The sequence below is a fragment of the Passer domesticus genome, chromosome 6 (assembly GCF_036417665.1).
Source record: "Passer domesticus isolate bPasDom1 chromosome 6, bPasDom1.hap1, whole genome shotgun sequence".
NCBI lineage: Eukaryota > Metazoa > Chordata > Aves > Passeriformes > Passeridae > Passer > Passer domesticus.
Genome location: NC_087479.1, coordinates 19,127,949 through 19,136,685, shown reverse-complemented (window position 1 = coordinate 19,136,685; position 8,737 = coordinate 19,127,949). Strand labels below are relative to the sequence as shown.

At 34.4% G+C, this 8,737-nt stretch overlaps 1 long non-coding RNA gene across 1 annotated transcript; it reads left to right on the top strand.

Moving 5' to 3' along the window:
- Positions 1-1,110: 1,110 nt before the first annotated feature.
- On the top strand, positions 1,111-7,738 carry LOC135302093 (uncharacterized). The gene is made up of 3 exons (XR_010363787.1): positions 1,111-1,270; positions 1,367-1,500; positions 7,338-7,738. It is a non-coding gene; the product is annotated as an uncharacterized LOC135302093 (long non-coding RNA).
- The last annotated feature ends 999 nt before the right edge of the window (positions 7,739-8,737 follow it).

The following is an 8,737-nucleotide window of genomic DNA, read 5'->3' as shown; positions in this document are numbered from 1 at the left end:
CTTACCAGAGTGGAAAGCTTCACTCCTGTTGACTCATTGTTGTCACATTGATTACACAGTTGTTCGTTTCTGGATTTAGGCATGAGTTCATTAGTCACAGGGTTTACTTGAGTTTTGCACATTGCTCTGTAGTGATGCAATTCAGAAGCTATTCTGTTCAGTGATCTGTAGCATCTGAGCATTTTTATTCCTACTTTCTGATTATTTGTGTATTGGTACTTTAGATGTTAATATAGATTCTTGATCACTTTCTAGGTTCCATTGCTTGCTCAGGCTCATTTCTGTATGGAGCACTGAATCCCTGTACCAAATGAGTGTTATATACATTTGCAGAATGTTTCACTTTGATGCTGTGATATTTCTGCATTAAGGATTATTCTTGCTTTTACTGAGTGGCAGCAACAGTTAAATTATGTTTCCTCTATCATTCAGCCCAGTGGTTCATCACTACCTTTAATCTCCATTTGTTTTGTTGAATGTACCCATATATTTTCCTATAGAAACTGAAAATTATGGAGCTTTCTAAGGTCCTCATCTAGAAGTTCAGATATCATCCTTCAAGATGAAGAGAGAAAAAAATATAATCCACCTGTCCAGACTTTTTTTTTTTTCACAGAGCATGTGTAACACCAGAGCAGTTAATAACAAAACTGTCTACTTGATCACATCTTGAAACAACAGTTTCCTGGGTCAGATCCTCACAGTAGGTGACAAGAGCTAAGCCTCTCATTTTGCAGGCTCCTTTCTGCTGCACTTCAGTTGAATATTTTTCTGCTTCTTTTAGCTTTCCATTATCTTGGGACTTGGTTTTGTTCTGCTATTAATTCAGCACCTCTCTATTTTACACATATAAATTTTGTGTTGTTTTTTTGAACATCGTTGTCTCAACACCTCAAGATTTTTTGCTGGAAAAACCTTTTCTGTGGGAGGATGGATTGTAGGAGAATAGAGATAGTGTTGAAGGCAATCTCACTCCTGAGGAGCAGTAACTGTACTAATTGCCAAAGAGTAGGAACAGGCCTGCCCTTAATAGGTCACAGCTATGTCCAATAAGGATGGGTGTTATAAAAGAGTGGGTTAACTAGTTGAGAGGAGAGCTGGAGTTTGTTGCCTGTGCTGCAGGGAGCAGTAGAGGTAAGGAGGTCATGTGAGAGACTGTATGGGTGAGGCAGTTGTGCAAGGAGTAGAAAGAAGTCAGCCAGCTGTGTGGAAGAAATAGAAAAGGGGCCAGTGCTGTAAGGAGCTGCCTGTGAGAACTCATAGAGAGAAGGTATGAAAGTTTTATAGTAAGAAAATAAACTGGTGATGACAGTCAGTTTCTATCCACTGTTGATTGGTGCCAAGCACTGACACAGAGAATTGGTAGCCTGTACAGGGATGGATCTGCAGGGAGATGTTATAGTTTGTAGAAGACAGAAGACCATCTGCACATCACTGACTACTGCATTTTAGAGTTCTGAGCTGTTACAGCACTTACTTGCCCTCCTCAATTTGAAAAGGGTAATGGCAAGTAATCCTGTTCCATTTTAAGAAAATGATCTTTTTTACAATCTTCTGTGGAATCAGTGTTATGTCTGCCTAAGTTCCAGCTACTGACCGTATCGCCATTTAATTTTAAAGTGTACTCACACCACAGTGTCATTTACTGGATAATAACAGAGCTAACAAATGAGTCTTTGTGTCTGTCTGTATCTGATCTCAGACATTATCATTTTATTCAGCCAACACATAGTGCAGAAACATTTGAAAGTGACAATCTTATTAACTGATGTAATTAATTGTAATCATAATACAACCAGTTTTTTTCCCACATTTTTCCACTGAAACCAAAAGTGTAGCAGACTGATGGACCAGAAGACAAATACAATATGGTGGAAAAACCCCACTTAGCTCAAACTTCCCCCTGGGAAAAAAAAATCCAAGATTGTAGGAGTTTGCAAAGCAGTTCTAGTGACATATGGGGGTGGAAAGCAAGTTTGAGTTTATACACAGAACAATGAAGAACAGAGTGAGTGAATTCTATGTACCTGAATATAGATTTAATCACAGATTTCATAAAAGCAGTAAACCAGTTGCTTTCCAAACCAGATACAGGATTTATCTACTGCTGCAGTTAAGTCCTCTATTTCTCCAAGTTCAAAGATGGACAAATGGTCACCAGCAGATCAAATCCAAAAGTCAGTGTTGACACTCATACCATATTATAGTTTGTATATACACCATTAATTCTTTTCAGCATCTATTACCTTCCTGTTTCAAAGCAATAAGAGAAAAACTAACTAGCATAATAATGAACCTGATGTTTGTTTTTTTTGGATATATTTTTTAAATTTTTTCCATGTGGATAAATATTATCATGGTAATATTAAAAAAAAAAAAAAACAAAAACATAAATAAAAGGGTTCTTTAGTAATATGCCCTTTTCTTTGCTTATTTTTAAATTGCTTATACATTATTCAGAGCTGCATGGAAATCAAGCTAATTACAGAAATGAGTTGAGAGTTGTAGAAAGATGATATTCATAAGTAGTAAGTTTTCCATGGGCTCTGACAAACACTGTGTAACCACTTGCGTCTGGACATAATGTCAACAATATTTCAGTGGGAAATCATATTCAAAGTCTATTTAATGTAGATTTTCTATAGACTTCTTTAGGTCTTTTCACACAGCTATAGTTCATGTTTACTATTAATTATATTCAGTTTAGTTGTGGTTTGGGTATGGTCAGGAACTTAGCAGAGCTTAACACAAATATATTTGATTTAATGTTTATAACAAAACTAGTGTGAGCAACTGAACAGGTTATGTGCATAAATGCACCTCTCCAAGTGGAAAAACTTAAAGTAGTTGGACAAGTAATCAAATATTACTATACAGAATATAGAACCTTAACTATCAGTTCCAAAGAGAAGTAATGTTCTGTGTTTTGAAGCTTTTTGAGGTAGCATCTTTTTATTTAATGACTGGGTTGCTTCAATATTATAGAATAGCTGTTGATCTACCTGCAGTATTAAAATGTGCTGAAACTTTACTTCCTAACACTAAATAGACATTTCCTATGATTTAGGATATGCTAAAAATGAATCAGAGTTTACTTAAGAAGATGAAAAGCCAAGTTAACTCGCCAAATATTTGAGAAAGAAACATATTTTCATTAATCTATTCAATAAATAGGGTGTTATGAACTTGCCCTTGGCCTGATATAGGTGTTTTTTTCCAGCTTTTATTTAAGTTTTGCTCACAAACCAAGAAAAAATGGTCATGAAGAAATGCTGATTAAGTGTTTGATTGAGGACATTTCTAAACCGAAGACGTTCAGATATGTAGTATGGACTGCAATACCTTGCTAGTATGGATTGCTAGTTACCTTGGGTGAGGGTATCAAACTGACATTTTTAGCATTTTAACATCATGAACATACTATTTGATTTCATAAAATGCAGTGATAGTTTCCAAACTTGTGTGACTTAAAGTATAAGTGAAGGTTCTAAAACTCTGGGATTTTTTTAGATTTGGTTGCTGGTGACATTGAATGAGTAGCAATAATTTGTGACTGAAGAGTAGAAACAAGTGTTAATCAAGCTTTCCCCATGCAGTGTTACTAACTATGTCATGACTGGGTTTCTTTGAAACAGTATAGTTACTCATGGTGAGGATTATAGATGTTTGCTGCATTTCTCAGCAATTTCACCTCTGCATGACCAGGCTCTGGACTGATCAGAACTGTTTGGTGGCATTGTCACTTTAGACTATTACAGAATTACAGAATATTCTGATCTGGAACCGACCCACAAGGATCACTAAGTCCAGCTCTTTAGTGAATGGCCTGTATGGGGATGTAAACCACAGCCTTGGCAGTATTAGCACCATGTTCCAACCAGCTAAGCCAACCTCATTAGGAAAACCAAAGTGAAACAAAAAGTAGCAGCTTACTGCAGTCTGACTGCCCACTCTGCTCCTTTCTTAGGAGTACTTAATTCTTCTTAAGGTGCATTTACACAATGCATTAAATTACTGCAGGTAGATGTACACAATACACTACAACCAACAGAACACAGAACATGTGATGAGAAGTTCTATAGTGTTTTGCAATAAAGTGTTTAAGTAAGTTCAGGACATGCTTATTAGCTCAGTAAAATACCATTGCAAAAACTACATCAGTAATATAATTTTTTTTTAAATTCAATAAACAGAGATATACAGAAATTTTATGCTATTTTTTATTAAACATAAGAAAACAATTGCCACAACAGCATTCATTGATCAATAAATGACATTAAATCTTCAATCCACAAAAGAAATTACTAAAATGCTTTTCTGACCCCACAATAAGAAGATATTTTCCCTAGTACTCACTAAGAAAGTGAAAAGTCAATACACAATTGGAAACGGAATTTTTTTCACCACGGATACTATAGATGATAAAAATGGAACTTTTTGGACATCTATTTGAGTGATAATGAATTTCCTTACATAGCAGATAGTAAGTTTGGCTATCATTGCAGTATTATTTTGAATTATTGCATTGATTGACCAGTACACAGTGAGCTGCAGTCTTATTTGTTTGCATACAGAATATCTTTTGACAGTGTTACAAAACATATTGGAGGCCATGTGAATTTTCCCATGGATTTTGAAACAAAGCAGGCATTTGCTAAACTAAAGTCCTGCTTCCAGAATTTTAAAGGGCTGATTTTGGTGAAATACCAGATCAGTTCTGAGTTTTCAGCATCAAGTAGGAAGGTGAAGTTAACTGGGAGCATTTGACAGCAAAATATAAAGTCAGCACTGTAATTGAGAGGATTTCTTCCTTTCAGTGAACACTTGATCATTGATATTAAAACCATTTAACCCAGTGCTATTGTTTAGCTGGCTGCTGGTTGATACTTTGGATGATTAAGTAATCAGCATTGTAAATTATCAATTAATCACAGAGGGACAAATAATAAATTACATACTTAACCTACATTTTATCATAGCTAGGAGACCAAACCAGTTCTCAGAGTTCCCATAACAGAAATGAAGTGATTATTAGCTATAAATCAATAACATTAACCGTTTAACATTTGACCTTTAAAGAAAGGGATATTTTCCTTAAAGAAAATAAAGATATATTCTTGAAACTCTGGTAGACAATGGATGTATTTTCAAACGAATGCTTTTTCAAATATAAGATTATTTTCATTAAACAAATTATACTTTTATGTGTCCTGAAGTTTGTGCAAGTGCCCAGAAAAAAGAATGAAAACATGTAATATGTTTTCATATGTAATATGTGATATCTATGAAATACACATCAGTATGTGTTTAGAATCAGGGTGAGAGATAAAGAGCTATAATGGGTAAAGTATAAGGAAATATATTATTAATATGATGAATACAGTCTCAGTTTACATATATAGATGCACATGTTTGTATGTATATATGTATATATCCAAGTGCTAAATCCAAAATCAATCAGAAACAGTTGTAGTGACCTGAAGCAGCTTCAAGATTGCTTTTGAATATATCAGGAATTAAAAGCAAATAAATAGGTAAGCAGTATTATCTTTTGATTTGGGCTCAAGTATGTTTTCGCTGCTTGAGTCACTGCTATAAGCACATCATGTTTCTGGTACTCTATGAATTTATGCTCAAATATTTCCAGGGACCTTTTGGGGATACCATGTGGTCAGTGGTAAGCATGTAGGATATCCATTTTTTTATGGCCACAAAGGTAGACAGAATTTCTAGGCAGACTATATTCAGGTTCCTGTTGTATTCCTGGTATATATGTCAAAGGATCTGAAAATTCAAGATATGGGCATGATTTTATTCACCTTATCTAACTGGGAAGAGACAAGGAATTGAAACAATGTAATTGTTCTGGTTTTTTGATCTTTGAAAACAATCCTAAAAAAAAATCCATGAGACACATTTTACTACTAATTCAACTTGACTGAAATTCTCCAGTATTTCACATAGGTACTTGAGATCAGCTTGTGACTAGCCATGGTTACAGTCTCCAAATTATTCCACAAACACTTCTGCTTGCATCTCTTAAGAATTAATTCAGTCTCTTTTTGTTTTAAATATAAAAAAAAAAGCACAATATGAAACCAAAGAAATGTTAAAAATACCTTTTAACTGTGGGGATTTTATCCTCACATCAATATGATAATATTTTTATATTTCCAATTATTTATTTTATACAGTAATTCAGATGGTTGAACAGATTTCAGATTTAAAATATGTGTGGAAATAATATCTTTCTGCAAGATCCAAATTAAAAGAAAATATTACATGAACATGGATGCACATATGTCTGAACATGATCTCACTATGCAGAGTTCTTTTCAGCAGTTGTGCTTCAAAACAGAGAATTTTCTCTAATCTTTAGAGGACTACTACCCCACTCAAGGACAGTTTTTACTGAAGAAAAGTGGCAGTTATTGGGATTTTAAATTTGTATCTGTAGCAATACACATCCACTGGTTTTTTTGCCCAAGTATAGAGACCTTTAAAATTAATATTCAACTGTGAATATCATCTGATTCCTTTCTGTACTGAGCACATCTTCTGTTAGTGGAAGAAATATGCATAACTTTCCTTGACTTAGCATTTAACCATTCCTTACTTGATTTCAAAGAACAAGCTGAAAGCCTCTTTGGTAATATAATATAAACCTGAGACATGGAAGGTCCTTCTTTTCAGCTCTTTGGTTTCTTCCTAAGTTCATCTCACTTCCTCCCTTTAGTCTTGGCACAAAAGACTGTGATGTCACCTATTACTTCAACAGCTCTTATGGCTTTCAATCTGATTTTTGTGGCCAGTGTTGTAACTCATGAACAGTTTGATGAGGAAGAGAAACAACACATTTATTTAGTAATATGAGAGCTAATTTAGACCATTTCTCTCTCTTGTCTTTTCTCCTTAATGGCCATTTCTTGAAGGATATTTGATAAAATTGTTTGCCTCAAAGATAGCCATCATGAAGGCTAGAAACAGAGCCTAAAAAGCAAAGGCAAGCCATTGTAACTCACATCTGATTGGAGAGAGAAATGTCCACAAAAATGAAGAAAATTTGAAAGAACAATTTCTTCTGGTTGAAAGGTCTCACAGATAAATTTTTCCAGTGTGAAATAAAACAAAAGAGCTGAAAGTAAAGATACTAAGAAACATAAAAATAATGAAATACAGTGAAAAAATAGAAAAATTAAGCAAATAAAAATCTGTCCTAATAAGTCCCAGTACACAGGACAATGTGGGACAATGGGATTTTATTTTTAGCTTCTGTTCTGTTCTCTGGTGTCCCGGCAAAATGACTAATTTGAATGTGAATATATTGCTATATACAGAAAAAAAACACTTCATGGATGAATTCACAAGAAGCAATCTTCAGTGTGAAATCCTCCCTCTTCAATAAAAACTCTCTGCAGTCACATAGAAGTGCCTGGCAAGGTGAAATGAGATGAGATAGTGTGGGCATACAGAGTGACTAGACTTTAAAGAATGCTGTCAAGGAGAACAAACTGGAACTACAGGTACTTACAGGAGGCAATAAAACAAGGGGAAAAATATAACCTATAATAAATACTAATAAATGTTAAATAATTTGGACCAAATATGGACTTGATGTGGTGATGGATAAGAAGTTCAGATCATCAAGCATTTACATTAGCTATGATTTTTTCTCAAAAGGGCAAATCACCCTTTTGAAAAACTTTATTGTATTAGCATATGGTTTGCCCCACTCTCATTTGTTAACACTATTTTGAATTAAAGAGAAATTCTGTGAATCTGTTCTGTGCTTAGTGGATGAATAAAAATGTGGTTTTCTTTTTTCACTTTCTTACACAGCTTTTTTCATAGTATGTCTTAGCTGATATTCACCTTTCTTGTTGTCTTTTGTTTAGTATTGAGGTCAAGTCACAGTTCTAATTGGCTATACTGCTATATTCAATTCAATACATTTTCAAATATGATCTTTGTTCACTTATTCCAATTCTGTCTATTATACATGGGGAGAGGTCACCCTGGATTTCTGCAGATCTATTTCATTCTACCACTAAAATCTTGCTTTTGAAATTTCTTTTTGTTCCAATGGTTTAAAAAAAAAATAAAAAAAATTAAAAAGGTAGTATTTCAGCTACTGATGTGCTATGGTACCTGTCTTCCACTACTGCTACTCAGTATCATATCACATCATATACTTCCCTGTGTCTTGCTCTTCATTTACACACAGAAATCTGTTTGTTTCATAGACTGTGAAATTCATGGGGCACAGATATATTTTTGCTCAGTATATTCCAAAGTATCTACCAGAGATGTAAGAGAAAAACAGTTTCTGCTCTAGGAAAATGTCAATAGCAGTGTACATGTGTTCTGTGCCATTGATTGAATAGGTAGCCACTGAAGTATAAGAAATGGAACTCTGAGTATACATTGGCTTTTTTAGCTATTCAAAATCATGACTATAGTAACAATTTCAATAATTTTTCTTGATCACTTTGGCACTGTTTACATTACAAGAGGAGTTTCTACAAGTTAACTTTCCATATTTTTTTCCATATGCCTTCATGATCAAAACCTGGACTGCAACATAGACATTAGGATGGAGTGAGCTATACCACTCAGAGGTACACCCTGAGCAGTTGTATGGAGGAGAGGACTAAGGAATATTCAGGATTTAATGTGGTAGAAGCATGTCCAGCCATTTCCAATATTTTCTCAGAAATCCTCTCAAATTCATTACAAT